We start from the raw sequence: 19886 nt of genomic DNA, 5'->3' as shown, positions 1-19886 counted from the left end.
CCCGCTAATTAGCATATCCCGCTCCTCCCCAGCACCTCCTACCTACCACCGGTCAGCTGTTCTGCGACATGCAGGAGGCACTGCAGAGGGAGGCGAGAGGGCGGGGCATTCTCAGGAGAGGGCAGAACAGGGTGGGAAGACATGGGGTGAGGATGGGCCCTTGGGGAAAGGGGTGGAGTGGGGGCAGGCCTGGGACAGAGGCCTCCCCCCCAACACATTAGAAAGTAGGTGCCTTTGTCTAAGGGTGTCACTATCACAACTTGCAAAGTCTTTTGACCTTAACAGTAAGCAGTTCCATGTCAGTGGTCATTATACAAGCACACATTCTAAGGCTAGTCAATCAGGGTAACTGGTCTCTAATCTTTTCCATAATAGAAGGTGGTGAATCAATTCAGATGATTCCAAATAAGTAGTTTGTTGAAATGATTGCTTAATTTATATATTCTAAGCTCTCTTGGGCAAGGACTGTTATTTTCTATATGTTTATACAGCACCTAGCACAATGGGTTCCTGACCTCTAGGGACTACCAGAATATAAATGTTTAATAATGAGACACTTGTGCCATCCTACAGCAGTGACACCAGAAGACAAGGTAGGTCACTTAACATAATATATGTTTACAAATATGAAGCAACTGGAAAGGTTTAATTAAAGATATTTTCTTGGCATTTAGTGTGCATGATATATATTCAATCTACATGATAATCTCTATTACCTTGAAATATATTCACAGTAAATCATTGCTGCAATATATTATTTACTAAAAGATGTGACCCGCTGCAATAGCCATTTATTATGAGCATATTCTTGACCAATAGGGATTTTTGTTGTTATGCAGTAAATCATATATTCTATTAAAATGCAGAGAAAAAACATTGGTTGATTCTCCACGCCAATATATTGGTTTTGTCCCCAATTCAGAAGCTTATCCCTATTCAGCAAAGTACTTTAGCACATGATATGCTCAAATCCTATTGGATTCAGTAGAACATAAGCAGCTGCATAAGTGCTCTGCTGAACAGGGATGGACTTAAGTATATGCTTCAATGTTTTACTTAATTGATATCATATGCAGGCATAACTCCAATGGCATCAAACATATGAAAGAGCAGAGAATCAGTCCCCTTGGTTCTTGTGTGTATTTTTTGTATGTTGCTCTGTTTCTCAGGCTTTTCAGTATTTGAACACAATAGAATTTGATTAGAATACACATGGATCAATAATTTATCAAGGATGAAAATAATTCTCTTAATTTCTGAATTTCTTGTCCATTAAACAATTTGGGAGCAGGGACTTTGTTACTCTGTTTGCATAGTACTGAAGTCAACGGGAGAGTGCTCTCCCATTGACGTAGTGCATCTTCAAAAGACCCGCTAAAGCGACACCACTGCATTGATTGCAGTGGCGCCCATTTAGCGCTGTAGTGAAGACAAGCCCTATGTTTAAAATTGTTGCAACCACTGGCTGAAAGAGAACAAGGCCCAGAGTGCAAGAAAAGAAATCTTTCTCCAGGTTTAGGGGGTTGTCCAAAAGTGACAGAATTCCAAGCTGAAGTTGTGGGTATGGAGCGAGAAATTACCAGACCCCGTATGCCCCATCCCTTTTCAGTCCTGATTATGATCTGGTGCTGGCTGATGAACTGTGGGGCAAAGGGAGTGTAGCAGGGGTCCTCTGGGTAACCTACCTGAGTGTTGAAGTCTGCACAATTTGCACTGGGGTAGGTGAAAGTTGGTCCCTGCAGTCTGTGCCTGCATTAAAACAGAATGCTTTATATTCTGCTTCTAGCTCAATATCATTACACTTTCTATTTGCCTCTGAATTGTTCTGCTTTTGCTCCTCTGTGCTGGATTCATGCACATCTGTGTATTATTTTTCTGTGCCCTACATTGTTGAATCCCAAAATTTTATTTCTAAAAAAATAATTGCATACATTTTAAAAAAGGAAACAATTGTAATTTCCTCCTAAATACTTGTCAACTCCCAAGTGCTGTGTGAGGGTGGGAGAATATTGTTTTTGAATATGTTATGGAAAAGGCATTTTCCCTTTCTTAATGTAATCCTAGTTCTATTCTCTTTTATTATGGGAACCATATCGTGTTTGCTACACTCATACATAGTCAATAGGACTATTTACATGAATAAGGCAGTAGGATAGAATAATTGTTCTCCCTTCTTGGTGTTTACACTATTGAAATAATTGTAGACTTACCATGTCTGTCTACATTGTGCCAAACTCTAATGCATTTATTTAAAACATAGTGAAAGAAATTAGATCAGGAGAACACAGTGGACACTATTTAAAAGTGTCCACTCCCCAATAGTTAACACCCATGGTATCGGATATACCCCTTTATTTAGAATGGGAAAATAACTGTGCACAGCAGTGTGGTATCGGTTGGTAATGATGACTTTTTCATGGTGATCACTGTACGCGATTGTCAGCCTGATGTTGTTTCAAAAGCTTTATTTTTTTGTGAAATGAATAACAGGCAAGTTTGATGGTAAAATGAAATATGATGCACTCCCACCACCTAGAATGAAAACTATAATGCATTTGGGATACTTTAACATAAATGAACATATAAAGAACACAACACCAAGTTGTTCTTGTGTTCATCCCTATTTAATGCCATTCCTCTCTCTGTTCCCCAGGATATCTCAGTCTCTACCTTCCTCCATCCCTTGGTTTCTGCACTTTAGCTGCTCTTCACATATTCCAAGACTCTGATCCTGGAGAAATTCTGTAGTATTCCAGAATTACAGTGACTAAAAGCAAACATACATAACACTTTCCAGGCTAATGAAAATGGGTTTTCTACCCAAACCTTTCCCACTCTATGGCTCCAATCCATAAGAACAAAGATACCCCAACATTTCTGTCTTAGAAAATGCCTCACACCCATGAGATTCACCCTATTGCAAGTGTGTAAAGGCCCATACCCATGTACAGTGTGGTTTCTGAAAAAGTTCATATTATTCAGAATATGAGGGCCTGAAAAAATCAGAGTAAAATTTTAAAACCCAAACAATTTTTGATTAAGTAACCTATAAATGTCCATAAACTTGGCAATTCCCAAATTCTCTGAGAATTCTTCATGCCCAACTCAAATACCCAATGTTAGAGGGGCTTAGCATGGAAGTGTGGTTGAGACTTCACAGGTAAAGTTGCCTCTGGCAACTCCACAATAGGGCCTGGTAGCCATTTATTTCAGTGGGCGTAGCATTAGACTCATCATCTCAGATCAAGAACTGACTCTTGCTCAATTTAATTAAATGGGACCTGTGCCCATTGACTTCAATGGAGTCAGTGGTGACTGTTTGAAAACCCTTAAACATAATTGTGACAGAGTTGGGACTCACCACTGCAGTGCCTCCTGCTGGTTGTCTCCAGGAATTAGCCCTGTCCAGTGGAGCGCCCCCTCCTGGTGGTGTCCCGTCCATCGTATCGCCCTCAGTTGGCATCTGAGCCCGCGTCGCTCACCAGTTCGCGGTGTCCTTTTCAAGCCACTGCCCTCCGGCAGTGCCCTTAGTCCATCCTCGCCCCCTTCCGGGGGCAGGGGATCAACAGTCTCTCTACGCCCCAGCAACCATGTCCAACCACACACCCCAAAGTCTAATCCCTCTTGTCAGGGATCTGGCATAGTCTATGATGGCCACTCCCTATGGCTGATGGCTGGGTGTACTGCAAGGTGGGAAGGGGGGGACCCAGGCCTGCCCTCGACTCTGGGTCCCGGCCCAGAGACCTTCTGGCAGCAGCCTCGCTGTCCTCCTTCTCTCCCTCATCTGTCTGCTTCCCCTATGACCCCTTGCATACACTAGGCCCTCCCCTTCAGGGCCTGCAGCCTGGCAGGCTATGGCCTAGAGCTCCCATTTGTTCCCCGAACCTGGCCAGCACTTCGCTGTCCGCGGTGCTAGGCTCCTACCTCTGGAGACTGACCTTCCCCTGTTGAAGGCCTGAGCAGCGTTTTTATAGGGCTGAGCCTGGCCCTGATTGGCTGCCTCCAATCTGGGCTCTGATTGGCTCCCAATAAGTCCTTCTCTTATTGGCTGCCCATCTGCACAGGTGCACTGGCCTGCTGCAGCCCACACTTTCAGGGAATGGGGCAGTCCGCCCCACTACAATAAGCAATTAGCAATTTTAGTTCTTGTACTGAATGTAACTGTTACTATAATAAAGGTGTAAAACACCAGAATGCTGGCCAGACAGGAATTGGGGTAGAGATACTACCCCGTCACATGGAAGGGGTTATTGTCAATTGACTCCAACACTTACTGTTATTGCAGGGATGTTATGTTCAACATATTATCTAAAGAATTCCCAGTGGTGGTGTATGTTTGAATGTGGTAAACATGAATTTTCTGCAATAATGTAAATGTTTATCAGAGCCCCACTCTCTCTTTTAGTCCCAACATACCCTTTGAAAGTTTCCATTTGAATGTTGTTGTTTTTTCTTGGTAAAATTTTCCAACAGCTATATTTTTGCCAGGTAGCCCAAAACAATCATCCCAATCATGTGTTTGAAAGAACGCTTGAAGTTGATTAAATCTATATTTTATTTAAACTTTTCCTGTCATAAATGTAATTGTTACAATTTTAAAAGCTGTTAGCTACCGAGGGATTAATTTGGCCAGTTTTAGATATGCAGCACATGCTCTTTCAATATACATATAATTACCCTTTTACCCTGACACTTTAAAGGGATAATAAGGCCATAAGCAACATTTACTAATCATGTCTAGGCAAATTCTCCAGTGGTTTATACTCTGTACATCCCTAGTGATGTCACTGAAGGTGAGCAGGTGTGTAGATGAGAGCAAAGTATGGCCTGTCAAACTTTGCCTAGTATCACGATTGGCAGCTCCAGGATGTTCAAAAGAAACTCCTTGGAAGAGATTTTAATTAAATTAAAAGGTAAAAAAGTTCTTATGGGGGGGGAAGAAAAGCGGAGTTTGATTCAGAAGCAGCTGCCTTGGGTGCCTGCAGGAACTAATATATACCTCTTTACATTTTGCAAAGTATCACATTTCATTTTTAGTTACAGTGTTTTTTTCACTCTACATCACTGCTGTCCAGGGAGGCTATAAAACTGCTCATCTGCAGTGGTGCTATAGTTTTAAGTAACATTTTCTGGAACTTCTGCATATCAGCTATATGACTGTCATAGTTTTAGTCCCTGGATTTCCACTGCCTGACTTCTTATATTAACATATATTTTTAAAACCACTGCAAATCAGCTGTTTGCTCATTCAGTCTCATCTAGGTAGCCAAATGCAAATAGACTTCCAGGACAAGGCTGGAAATGTACTGCTGAATGGTAACTACAGAACTATCCAAATTCATTACATCCGTGCTGTGGGAATGGTTGTGGTAGTTCTAGGGAGCAGGAATGGAGATTTCCCCCTCTCCCCTGAAGAGAAATTATTGGCTGTCTAGCACATTTGTAACATAGCAGTACTGGTGTTCAAATAAAAAAAATAAGAGGGAGCTGCGTAAATACACAGGAACATGTAGGAGAGGTTGAAAACCATTACAGCTTTTAGTGCAGCTTAACAACCTGTCAGTTTTTATTATTTTTTCCAGAACAGCTCCTCCCACTGAAAGTTTATTGTTTTAAATCCATAATTGCAGTTAGCAAATTATCTACTAAATGGAACTTTAAATGAAACTCATTAACTACAATGTATTAATATTCTGATATCTGCAGCATGTTCCATGTACATACTTTCCAGCACTTACTTTATGTATAAAAAAAATCTCAATATTACAGAAAAACATCAGAGAGTCCCACACAGAATGTTGCACTGGAACACCTCCTCAAACCAACTTCTTGGTAGAACCGAGATAACACCCAATAATATAGTTATATATATATATATATATGCCTATATTGTTTGGCATCTCATCAATAAATCATAGGAAAGTCAGAGTTAAGGATGTTTCTAGTGCCTTTAGTATGACTTTTAGACCTTTATTAACTGACTCAACTGTAAACTAATGGGAATATGCATTGTACTTAACTGATAACTTACAAACTTTGGGATTTTCATGCTGGTGTTTGTCATGCTGATGTTCTTGAACTGTGGTTTATTTTTTGGCTAACCAAGGGCCATATGGCTTTCATTTTTCAGCTCACAAGCAATGCATCAGCTTGCTACCAAACCTGCCTCCTGTGCCAATTTTATGCCAAATCTCCTGTTTATAATGCTACCAAATCAGCTTGAACCAAAAACATGGTTCCACACTTTCAAAAGCCAAAGGATGCCTGCAAAGCCAAATGCATAGGCTGTGGTTTGGAGAAGTTTGGGAGGAATAACATTCTGTGGGCCAAATTACCGCTTTTGTGCTACAACCAATGGGTAAAGACTCAGGGGGAAGTTCCCCTTGTGGAGTTTCTTCCTTGAGGAATCTACTGTCTGCCAGGGTTGTCTGTGAAGAGATCCCTTGCTGCTGCACTGTCTGTAGAACCCCTGCAGCTCTTTGTGTCCACAAAGAAGTGTTCTCACCATACAGGAAGCTATGTGGAAAATATAGCACCAGGCTTTCCCATGTAAGCTCTGAGACTAAAGAGAGGACAATGTGCATCCTTCCTTCCCTGCCCAGCTAGTTTCCAGCCCTTCCACCTAGTCTCCCCACTTCTTCTGTCAAAGAACCCTCCATGGCATGTAGAAACAATGCTGATGAGCTGACTACCTGCTATCCCATTCTCAATCAACTCCCCCTTTTATATAATCTGTCTCTTTGCAAGCTATTCTGGAACATAAAAGATGAGTTATTACCAAAAACTGACAGCACATTCATGTTGTTTTGATTAGCAGCAATTTGCTATGGGCAAAAATCTGCTCCTCTGGGAGGGAAATTTATAAGTTTCTGTGGTGTCTAAGCAGCATAAAGGAAGGGTGTCAGTTTCAATATACACTGCAAGAAGCTTAGGAGAGTGTGCTGGTCATCTCCATATTCCATGGTCCCTTCTAGCAGCTTTGGTCATAAGTGCTGGACTGAAGTACACTGCATCTTTCTTAGTAAGTTTGTTAGGTCTCGTCGGTGGGGGTTTCTAACCATGCATGCTGCTTGCTTTTCAGACAATTTTTTTCTCACGGAAAAATGTATCTCAGTTTTGTAGTAAATCACTGAAAAGCTTAGCAGTTTCTACATTCTAGGATTGGTCTCTTACAGACCTTTGCCTGAGAGAAGACTCTTTGTATGGATTTCCCACATCCGAAAAAGAATGGGTTTAGTTGCATCTATGGCACCAATTCTCACCACTTCTGTATCATAAGGTAGGGTCTGAGACCAGGAGAGGGTGGGTTGGGGTAAAGATATGAAGGCAACGTACATTGCAATCCCTACAGCACTATAGAGATTCTCTGGAAAAAATAAAAACAGCTAGGTATCGGGGGTGGGGAGAGAGCTGTAGCCAGGGTGAGTCTCTGGAAGCATGGCTCCAATGGATCCATGTCACCAGGGACCTGATGCCAAGATGGTGAGTGAATTCAAAGCCTATTTCCAGACAGGCCAGGTCTTCAGCAGATGCTTGAGAAGTTGCCAAGTGTGGAATATGGGAGGGGAATCTCTATGGAACTGGTCTCCACCAGAACTGCTCCTTGTACCTTTCCTCACATATAGTTATATACTTACAACCTTCCTTGGGGAACTGGTCATGAGAGACATAGACCCTGCTCCTGTTTGTGGCATCCAGATAAGTCTGATGGTCCAGATCCAGATCCTTTTCTATAAAAGAGGATGGGCCACCTTCTTTTCAATTGCATTTAATTCTGATTTTTATTATTGCTATAGATAGCAATAACAAGAAAAATGAAAAAAGAAAAAGAAAAATGAAAGTCACAGGTTATCCACATTTTTGAATGGGGATTACATTTATTTTTGTGCATCCACAGCAATTGTATTTTATAGTCTCTCTCTCACACAAACTCTCAGAGTATTTTCTTTACTCCAGCTTTACATACATATAAAGAAAAAAAATGATTGCACAGACTTTGTAGCCTGATTTCTTTAGTGGTTAGTGATTACTGATTTCCAATTAATACTGATTTAAAGAGCTGGGGAATTGTAGGGTTCTAGCCCCAGAATCAGGTACAACGGAATCAAGGTTTTTTATTTCAATATCTGGTTGGGAATCCTGGTATGCACAACGAAGACGCTCACACTAAGGGCAAAGCAAAACTCTAAGCAATTTATTACCACAATTAGTGAAGACACAACCTCGAAACCATATAAAATATACCAAAAATACAGAGTTACAGTGATATCTTGTACCATTTTTCACATATAGGCATATACTCACATCCTTCCTTGGGGATCTGGTGGTGAGAGACAAAGACCCTGCTCTGTCTGTGGCATCCAGATGAGTCCGATGGTCCAGATCAGCCGATGACAATGCCCTTTACATGGTGGTCTGCCTATCATAGGACCTAGTGTTGTCATGAATATTCATTCAAACGCCCAGCTTCTCTTGTCCATATCTAACTTCCTCACCCTAACAATATTGGGGTGCCTTTTATCCTATCAGTTAGCATACTAATGATGTTAGCTTATTACCATGTATATCAATTTGTTGCCAGGGTAGATTTGTGGTTAAGCATCTGCCAACTGTCTATCCTGAAATATCCAAGCCTAGTATCAGTTCAATATTCCTGTGGTTACTTATAGCATGTTAGACAAATCGCACCTTAAACACACTCTTCCCAGTTCCCCAAAACACAGGGTAACTGTTGGCCATTTATCTACGCCAAAGTTCACAGGACTCAAAGCCTTATGCTAATTTACGCCTTATGCTAACAATTTAAGCTAATGTCTTACATGATACAGGCCTGTAGGTTCCTTGAGTCACTGCTAAGTAAAATAAAATGCAAAAGCTAGCTCTGTAGGCTACAACTCAAAAAAATAAGAACTTCTGTACTAATTCTGACTACTAACATCTGATATTCAAGGGGTTTTGACTAAAGAGGAAGGGATGATCCTGTGATTAGGTGCTAGCCTAGGACTCAGGTTATCTAGGTTTAATCTCCTACTCAATGATTTTGAGCAAGTCACTTAGACTCTCTATGTGTGTTTCAGTTAAATGGGGATAATCAAACTTCCCAGTGACACAGATGTCTCGCGGACGACACTAAGCTGGGGAGAGAGGTAGATACCCTGGAGGGTAGGGATAGGGTCCAGAGTGACCTAGAGAAATTGGAGGATTGAGCTAAAAGAAATCTGCTGAGGTTCAACAAGGACAAGGCAGAGTCCTGCACTTAGGACAGAAGAATCCCATGCACTGCTACAGACGAGGGACCGACCGGCTAAGCGGCAGTTCTGCAGAAAAGGACCTGGGGATTACAGTGGACAAGAAGCTGGATATGAGTCAACAGTGTGTCCTTGTTGCCAAGAAGGCTAACGACATATTGGTCTGCATTCCTGGGAGCATTGCCAGCAGATTGAGGGAAGTGATTATTCCCTTCTATTTGGCTCTGGTGAGGCCACATCTGGAGTACTGCATCCAGTTTTGGGACCCCCCCCCTACAGAAACAATGTGGACAAATTGGAGAAAGTCCAGCGGAGGGTAATGAAAACGATTAGGGTGCTGGGGCACATGACTTATGAGGAGAGGCCGAGGGAACTGGGCTTATTTAGTCTGCAGAAGAGAAGTGGGGGATTTGATAGCAGCATTCAACTACCTGAAGGGGGGTTCCAAAGAGGATAGAGCTTGGCTTTTCTCAGTGGTGGCAGATGACAGAACAATAACCAATGGTCTCAAGTTTCAGTGGGGGATGTCTAGGTTGGATATTAAGAAACACTATTCACTAGGAGGGTGGTGAAGCACTGGAATGGGTTACCTAGGGAGGTGGTGGAATCTCCATCCTCAGAGGTTTTTAAGGCCCGGCTTGACAAAGCCCTGGCTGGGATTATTTAGTTGGTGTTGGTCCTGCTTTGAACAGGGGATTGGACTAGATGACCTTCTGTTGTCTCTTCCAACCATAATCTTCTATGATTATATGATTTTAAGATACTATGGTAATAGGGGCAATGATAGACAGACAAAGATTTTCCCTCTGTTTGCAAGTCACTTCTTCTGCTTCCCTTTCAGTCATATCTCGTGGTTGTTTTTTCTGCCTGTATTGCCACATTTACTTACAAACGTAATTGAAAATAAAATCAGTGATTTGAAATGGAGACTGTATGATGAATATAAATGACCTATGGTAAGACCATCCATTTGTCTTTTCAACACTGGATCCTCTATCTTTGCTTCCACTGCTATAAGAAGACAAACATGATAGGCAGTTGTAAATTACATTTTTCCACTATGTCCTGTGAACATTGTTCTGGTTCTGAGTAAGTCCCCAATTACTCTTTGCAGCTTAGATGTGGAGAAAGTGCCATGACCATATGAAGGGGGAGACAGTCATGTTTGTATGCAGGCATAAATATCTAGAATGAGAGCAGTAGTCATACATTATACAGATGAAAATGTCAAAGTACAAGTGATGTCCCATGCAGGTGAGATGCTTTACCCTGTTGGACCAGAAGGGAGCCTGATATTTCTAAGAGTTGGAGTGTCCATTCCAACATCATGGGAGATTTTTTTTGTTTCTATTCACATTTCCCTAAGGACACTTTCAATGTCAGTATAATTGGGATGGCATTTGGAACTGTTGTACATCAGTGCAAGAGTCAGAGACATTGTGCTGGCTAGAGAGATTTTGCAATGTCAAGTCAATGGTTGTAGCCATGTCAGGATGTGTTCTCATACATCACCTACCTGCTTATTTTATTTTAATTTGTTTTTCCAATTATTAAGAAAAGTAATATGTAAAAAAATATCCAGTGTCCTACGCTAAGTTTTAACTTATTCTACATATCTTTGCTTTTCCTATGTCAACTTTGGGCCCAGTCCTTTTCCTGCGCTAAGTAAATTCTATTTAACCTTTTGAGTACTAAGCTTTGCTCACAATTAGAGACTATTAATTTTCACATATGTAACAGAACATTTCTAATGAGTCTTGGGGTACATGAACATATGGCCTTATCCATGTCCCTTTGAGTTCATCAAAGAATGTCCATAAGGAAGCAATGAGATTCATGTGCTGGGGGATTCATCAGGCACAGGTTTGGATATTAAAAACTCAGCATGTGCCAATAGCACACAGCAATGCTTGAGATTCCCAATGTTTCCACCTGTCCAGCAGAAAGGAGATATGGAGTACAAATTGGCAGTAAAAAAATTCCTTACTGTGTATCATTCAAAAATTACTCTGCAGGAGGGTCAGGCTATTGGATATGTGCTGGTGCACCATAGTGATTTCAGTGGAACAATGCAAAAGCAACAAAGCACAGCAAATCTTGCTGGAAATTGAGAGCCAGCAGTGAAACAATTACATTTTATTGACATCAGCTTATCCCGATTAATTTTTGCTTTATATTTGTCTAGCTTGTATTGAAGAAAGTATAAGTACAATCATATTCAGTGATTTATATAATTTGTTGTGAAGAAGGTCTTTCGTTTTCTTTGTGGTATATCTCAGTTTATTTATCATCTTATCTGGCTCTCATTTAAGGCACCGTATCATTGACTGAATGATTTCTAAATGGATCAGAAAACAGCATCCTGTGTCTGGCTCTGTATTGAGCTAGCATGGAGTAACTCCTTTGGGAGTCGGTGTTTATTACACTACAAAAATACTAATAATGAGATTGCTCCATATGGTGGTTAAACTTAAGACATGTCAATAGATGGCAGTGTGTCTGCCAGTCTTTACTGTTATTGCCCATGTCACATTTCATTCTGATTCATAAATATTCAACTTGAATTCAGTGCACAACGTGCATATTAATATCAAATTAATGTATTTTGGTTAATATTAAAACAGAAAATGTCAAAGGAATTAATGATGATTTGCTTCTTATTCTAAGAAGGTTACAGATATTTATTATTTGTTTTTGTAAAATGACGATTATTCCAAATAGCATAACATTAACACAATTACAGTGTAAATGTGTTGAACTATTTGCAGTTGCTGGGAGCTTTCAATTGCTTTTATTTTTTAACTGAATTCTGGAATTTCAGAATTTAATTGTGATACTCTGTTAAGAGAGCTAACCTGGTTATAGTCCATTCTTCTGTATTTTTTTACTTATATTTTTACTTATGAGTAGGGCTGTCAAGTGATTAAAAATATTAATCGTGATTAATCGTGCGATTTAAAAAAAATTAATCACAATTAATTGCACTGTTAAAGAATAATAGAATACAATTTATTTAAATATTTTGGATGTTTTCTACATTTTCAAATATATGGATTTCAATTACCACACAGAACACAGAGTGTACAGTGCTCACTTTATATTATTATTTTTATTACAAATATTTGCACAGTAAAAACAAAAGAAATACTATTTTTCAATTCACCTAATACAAATAATGTTGTGCAATCTCTTTATCATGAAAGTTGAACTTACAAATGTAGAATTATGTAAAAAAAAAAACTGCACTCAAAAATAAAACAATGTAAAACTTTAGAGCCTACAAGTCCACTCAGTCCTACTTCTTGTTCAGCCAATCGCTCAGACACACAAGCTTGTTTACATTTTCAGGAGATAATGCTGCCTGCTTCTTGTTTACAATGTCACCAGAAAGTGACAACAGGTGTTTGCATGGCACTGTTGTAGCCGCTGTCACAAGATATTTACGTGCCAGATGCGCTAAAGATTCATATGTCTCTTCATGCTTCAACCACCATTCCAGAGGACATGAGTTCATGCTAATGATGGGTTCTGCTTGATAACAATCCAAAGCAGTGTGGACCAACACATGTTCATTTTCATCATCTGAATCAGCTGCCACCAGCAGAGGGTTGATTTTCTTTTTTGGTGGATCGGTTCTGTAGTTTCTGTGTCAGAGTGTTGCTCTTTTAAGGCTTCTGAAAACATGCTCCACACCTCATCCCTCTCAGATTTTGGAAGGCACTTAAACAAACAACATGTGCTGTGTCATCATCTGAGACTGCTATAACATGAAATATATGGCAGAATGTGGGTAAAACACAGAGCAGGAGACATATAATTCTCCGCCAAGGAGTTCAGTCACATATTTAATTAACACATTTTTTTAACAAACGTCATCACCATGGAAGCATGTCCTCTGGAATGGTGGCCGAAGCAGGAAGGGGCATACGAATGTTTAGCATATCTGGCACGTAAATACCTTGCAATGCTGGCTACAAAAGTGCCATGCAAACGCCTGTTCTCACTTTCAGGTGATATTGTAAAGAAGAAGCAGACAGCATTATATCCCATAAATGTAAACAAACTTGTTTGTCTTAGTGATTGGCTGAACAAGAAGTAGGACTGAATGGACTTGTAGGCTCTAAAGTTTTACATTGTTTTGTTTTTCTGAGTGCAGTTATGTAACAAAAAAGTTGTTTTGTAAGTTGCACTTTCACTATAAAGAGATTGCACTATAGTACTTGTATGAGGTGAATTGAAAAATACTATTTCTTTTGTTTATCATTTTTACAGTGCAAATATTTGTAATCAAAAATAATAGTATAAAGTAAGCACGGTACACTTTGTATTTTGTGTTGTAATTGAAATCAATATATTTGAAAATGTAGAAAAACATCAAAAATATTTAATACATTTCAATTGGTAATCTATAGTTTAACAGTGTGATTAAAAGTGTGATTAATCGTGATTATTTTTTTAAATCACGATTAATTTTTTTGAGTTAATCGCATGAATTAACTCTGATTAATTGACAGCCCTACTTATGAGCTGTCTGTGTTGTTCCAAGTGAGTCTTAATAATTGAAACATTTTCTTAGCACTAGCTTTTCTAGATATGAGAGACAGAGTAGCAGACAGTCCTTAGAAATGTGTGCCAATACATACTGCTATGTGGGGCTAATCGAAAACCCATTGACATTGGTGGAAAAACTCTCAATCACATCAGTGGGCTTTGGATCAGGCTGTATATGAGTGGCAGAGAAGATAATCCTTTCCACCCACCAAAGTGGCCCACCCACCCACTCAAATCCATGGTTTATCCAGTTTCTATAAGATCAAGGGATCAGACTTCTTATTGCCTCCTGATTATGCTGAATCTCACTGAACTCATTCCTAGAACCCATCTCCAAAACTGTTCTTCAACAATACAGGCTGATGTATTCCAAATGGTCTCTACACCGGAGACATTATACAAACATGTCTTGGAAGCTGCATTGAACCTGGTGGAGTGAGCCCTTAATCTCTCAGAACAGGAACCGCAGCTACACTGCAGTATTTTTTAACACAAAATCTAATCCATTTAGTAAACCTTTGACTGAGACAGATTCTGCAGTACAATCATCACCACTTTTCACATAAAGTACAGGGCAAATCTAATGTATGTAATCTCAGTGAGTGGTTTCTGGGACTTGTTCACTTTAGGAAGAAATGGGAAAAGAATTGAATCACCTTATTTTTATTTTTAAAAAATACACTGTTAAGGGAAGATCAACTACCAAAGCCTGGAGCCCATTCACTGTCTAAAATTGATGATTGGGAACATAAGTCATTTAGAGAGCATCTCTATCTTTGGGCTCAAAGTGTGACTCGGTCAGTCCACTCTAGACTAGATCAGAATCTGTGTTAGTGGATGTTCTCATGCCGCACGGAACTCCTGTCACAGTAGGAAGGCTATGCACAGAATGTCCTATGTAGCAGTGGGATGAATTCTGAATGACACCAAGTGTAATGGTGGCTTGCTCGTGGGTTGGATAGCCTGGGGCTAAGCCAGCCCTGATTATAAGAAGAGCCCCACCGGAGACGAATCAAGCTATTCCAATATAAAAGGCAGCAAAAAGCTGGGTGGCAGTGTTCAGAGAATAGCCGAGACTACCAGAGGTCGGAAGCTTGGCAGAAAACTGGGGATGCTCAGGAACCAGGAGACTTTGGAGCTGGGACCAGCAGAAGGAACAGCTAGGAGGAGCAACGCTGGCTTTTGCAGACTCCTAGCATGGTAAAACCTGTGAGTGGGAGTTAAAGAAAGGAAGATGAACTGGAAAACTGTGTTTGTTCTGGACTGTTGAGTGCTGTTTTTGACAAACTCTTTTGCCAGCCTGAGGAGAACTGGTGACAAGTGAATTAAAGGATTGAGTTTAGAAAGTCATGGGAGACTGAGTTCTTAAAGAGGCCTGTATGAAGGGGAACTAGAAGCAGAATGGCCATGTGGGAAAACAATGCCGTGATGGGGTGCTTGGGAGGTGGTAAGAAGCCACTGTACAATACCAAGTCTGACCCAGATTTTTTGGGGTAAAGAAGACAGTCCATAATTATAGAAAATGGCATTGTTATTTTGAACACCAGACATAGAATTTGCCATTAAACTTCTGCTGTTACCAAAATTATTAAACCAATGACATAAAAATATTTTAATGGCTATAACTTTGTAAAGGAAAATAAATAAAAATAATATGAATTGTTTTTAAATTGTAATAAGACATTAAACCTATGCATAGGGCCCCAGCTCCTGGGGTCACACAATGCTGTCAGAGCCTCAGCTTTCATTTAAAATAAAATGGCTCCTAGTTCTCATATTGGTGGGGGAAAAAACTTGAATGGAATGTAACTGCTCCAGTGATGTCTGCAAACACTTGGAACAATAGATCCTTTTGACATGAGCTGCCGTATAGTGCTTGGTGGGCTGATAACACGGAAACATTCAGCTCTGGGGGCACTGCCAACACTATCCCAGCAGACCTCCATGCGTAGGATCCCTCACTGTCACCATCCCACGGATCTGCAAAGGTGGTGTGAGCAGGGGCTACCGCACACAAAGTCCTCCTCTCGGGCACATAAATGCTAAATCCTCCCTCTGGGATAGGCCCTAACCCACTTAAAGACTGGGGTTACTGATCCAGAGAAGGGAAAAACAGCCTGTCTATACTGAGTGGTGCTGGGCCATTTAGCAAACAGCTTGTCTATAGTACAGCTATGCCCCCAGATCGCGATAATTTAGTCCTGTAGATTACTCATATCAAATCTGTTGTATTTCTGAAGCAAGACTTGAACTGATTCCCCTCACTGTTGTCATTGTTACTCCTCTTCAGCTGTGCCACAAACAGTGTAATCATTTCTGGGGTTTTTTTTAAATCAAGTTTTGTGTAGCTGCTGGAATTAATGTCATCAATGCTGGAGGAAGCACCTTTTTGACTGAGTAGGAGGACTTAGGAAAAGCTAAATCATTAAGCTATTAGTTTATAATCTCAACAAAGAAAAAAACTAGGTAAGATTCTTTCCTAGAAAACAGGATTTCTCTTAGGGGATTTCTTAGTTATATAACAATTCAACATTCAATTTAGTTGACTATTATAGCATTAGCTAATGAAATTATTGGGACATAAGAACATAAGAACGGGCATACTGGGTCAGACCACAGGTCCATCAAGCCCAATATCCTCCTTTCCGACAGTGGCCAATGCCAGGTGCCCCAGAGGGAATGAACAGAACAGGTAATCATCAAGTGATCCCTCCCCTATCGCCCATTCCTAGCTTCTGGCAAACAGAGGCTAGGGACACCATCCCTGCCCATCCTGGCTAATAGCCTTTGAGGGACCTATACTCCATAAACTTATCTAGTTCTTTTTTGAACACTGTTATAGTCTTGGCCTTCACAACATCCTCTGGCAAGGAGTTCCACAGGTTGACTGTGCGTTGTGTGAAAAAATACTTCCTTTTATTTGTTTTAAACCTGCTGACTATTAATTTTATTTGATGACTCCTAGTTTGTGTGTTATGAAGAGTAAATAACACTTATTTACTTTTTCTACACTAGTCATGATTTTATAAACCTTTATCATATCCCCCCTTAGTCATCTTTTCTCCAAGCTGAAAAGTCCCAGTCTTATTAATCTCTCCTCATATAGAAGCTGTTCCATACTCCTAATCATTTTTGTTGCCTTTTTCTGAACCTTTTCTAATTCCAATATATCTTTTTTGAGATGGGGCGACCACATCTGCATGCAGTATTCAAGATATTGGCGTACCATGGATTTATATAGAGGCAATATGATAATTTCTGTTTTATCTATCCCTTTCTTAATGATTGCCAACTGCTTCAGTCTTTACCTGCACAAAGAACTGCATCTTCCTATCACTTCAGGAGATGTGTAAAAGTTAGTCCTCTATTCAATACTCCAATATCATAAGCCAAATTTTCAAAAGAAGGCACTTATGTTGTGCATGCAAAAATACCTCCATGGCTAATATGTGGATTAGAATATGCCCTTCCATATGCACAAAAGGTAAACCCTGCATACCCAATTTCTTATTATATGCATATGAGTGTTTTGCTATGGTCATTTGAAAATTTGGCCTTGTGGCCAAAACTTTGCATTCTGTGTAAATCACATTGACAGAATCCATGATAAAAAATGTAGAGGCCCAAACTTTCAAATCTGAGTGCCTCACTCTAAAGACCAATCCTAAAACATTTGTTAGGCTCCCAAATAAAAATGGGCTGGTTTCCAAAAGTAGTGAGCAACTTCAGCGCCTGTTGTCTTTAACAGGATTGTGGCTGTTCAGAAGTCTTGGAAGTCAAACTTGTATTAAGGTACCTCTGCATGGAGTTAAGAACCTTATTTTAGAAAGTCTAAAATTTTGGCTATCTTTAAAAAAAAGTAAATATTATTGGTACTTCTGTAAAATAGCTATGTTGCTTGTTCCCCATTTTTGCATTTAACTGAGCCTGTTCCCCGTACCTCCTTTAATACAGAGCAGAATCTTTATTTGGTCTTTTTCATTTTAACAAGGTTCTTTATTCCTTTTTATTAATCCCCGTCTATACAATCTTACCCAACTTTTTCATTTTAACTTAAGTTATCTTTTCCTTAATGCTAATCCTTCCCTATCCAATCTTACAGTTATTTATCTTTGGAAAATTATTTTCTGTTGCGTTATGAAATGAAATACAAACATGCCTTATCAAAATAGGCTTTGGCTTTTACCTCCTTTAATTATAACAGCACCATAAAGGAACCAAACTTGAATGATTATTTTTTTCTGCATTTTATAGTGGAAGACTCCTAAGGACTGATTTAGGGCAAAAACTGTATTGGAAACTGCAAGACTAAAATCAAGGGTCATTACTGAACAATTTATGTTACAAGTCACCTATTAGAGGAATATTTATGCATTAATGATGGAAAAGTGGAATGTTTTTCACACCTTTTAATATAATTATTTGAACTTGTTAGAAAGCTTTCAACCTCCACATCTACAATGTGCAATAAAATGCTAACAGCATATAAACCTTTGTGCTAATAGCCAGCAAATAACCCATTAGAACAATCTACCCTTCTTCCACGTCTCTTTACTAAATGTACAGTATTGTATGCTGTTGAACAGTGATGTTAGCAAATATTTATCATGGGAGAAATACTGCCCTTGCCACCATGTCTGTGGAAGACTCTACCTTGTGGAATCAGTGCTGCCCAGGAGAGGAGAATGGTTCACTTTTAGATCACACCTTCTGCAGGATGTAGTCCAGAGCTCAATGGATACTCCTTACCTGCTGCAAGAATTGGGGATTGGAGCAGAGCAACACTGTGGCTCATCCAGTCATTCTCCATCCATGTACCAGTGAGCGTGGTATGTGGGCTACAGCTGTTCCTGACATTGGGAGGTTGTAGCAGCAGCGACCAATATTTCTGCTGCTACTTTGTAGACTGTGGGAATGTTCTTGTGAGTGCACATGCATATGCACCCAACCCCCCACCCACCCATACGGGTGACTTGCACATAGAGCAATGCAAAAGATTTCCTCAATTAGCCAAGTGCTCCTTCAGTTAAGACTCATAGAAGCAGGTGTGGTGCACAGTTTTTAATGTCTACAGGACCCTAGGGTGAACATTCTTTAACACATCAGATGATATTTTGCATTTCCACTTTGTAGGGAACATCTCAGAGTAGAGGTAGCTAAGAACCTTTTTGGGTTAGATCCTAAGGGAACAAAAAAATTGTAAGGAGTGAAAAAGTTCTCTGCTGTCACTATGAAGGGGCAAATCCAGCAAAACCTAACTGGTTTTAAGATGGAGCTTAATGAACAGGATTATATGATGAGATTGCTTATGGTAGAAAGAGACTGGACTCAATGAGCCAGGAGGTCCCTTCCAGTCCTCTCTTTTTAGGTTTCCTAAAAGAAATGTATTCAGATTGGGTGCTTGACTGAGTGGCAGCGCAAGAGATGGAGAGGCTGATTATTTCTGATCCATAAACACTAAACCAAATAAAATGTAAGGAAGGCCTAATGCACTACCCAGTGCAAACTCCTAAAACAAGACATTTTTCTGTCTAAAATTAGATAGAGACCTTCATAATGTATCAAAAGAGCTGAGTTAATTTCATCCATTCATATGAAGATCAAAATAAGAGTACAACGTTTTAATGTTAGAATCATAGGGTTAGAAGGGAACTCAAGGGTCGCCTACTCTAACCCCCTGCCAAGATGCAGGATTTGTTGTGTCTAAATCATCCAAGATAGATGGCTCCTTCAGTGAAGGAGGACTTCGCTGGGCAGTTTCTTCTGTTGTCCCACTGTTCTTACAGTTAGGAAGTTTTTCCTGAGATTTAATCTAAATCTGCTATGCCGTAGTTTAAACCCATTGTCTCTTGTCTTGCCCTCTGTGACAAGAGAGAACAACTTTTCTCCATCTTTTTTTATAGAAGTCTTTCAAGTATTTGAAGACTGCTATCATGTCCCCCCTTAATCTCCTCCTTTACAAACTAAACATATTCAGTTCCTCAGCCTTTGCTTATATGGCTTGTGTTCCATCCCTTTGATCATCCTTGTTGCTCACCTCGGGATCCTTTCCAGTTTCTCTACATCCTTTCTATATAGTGATGACCA

The sequence above is a fragment of the Chrysemys picta genome, chromosome 3, assembly GCF_011386835.1.
Source record: "Chrysemys picta bellii isolate R12L10 chromosome 3, ASM1138683v2, whole genome shotgun sequence".
NCBI classification, from domain to species: domain Eukaryota; kingdom Metazoa; phylum Chordata; order Testudines; family Emydidae; genus Chrysemys; species Chrysemys picta.
The sequence above is the reverse complement of the archived record's forward strand: the minus strand, read 5'-3'. Positions refer to the sequence as shown.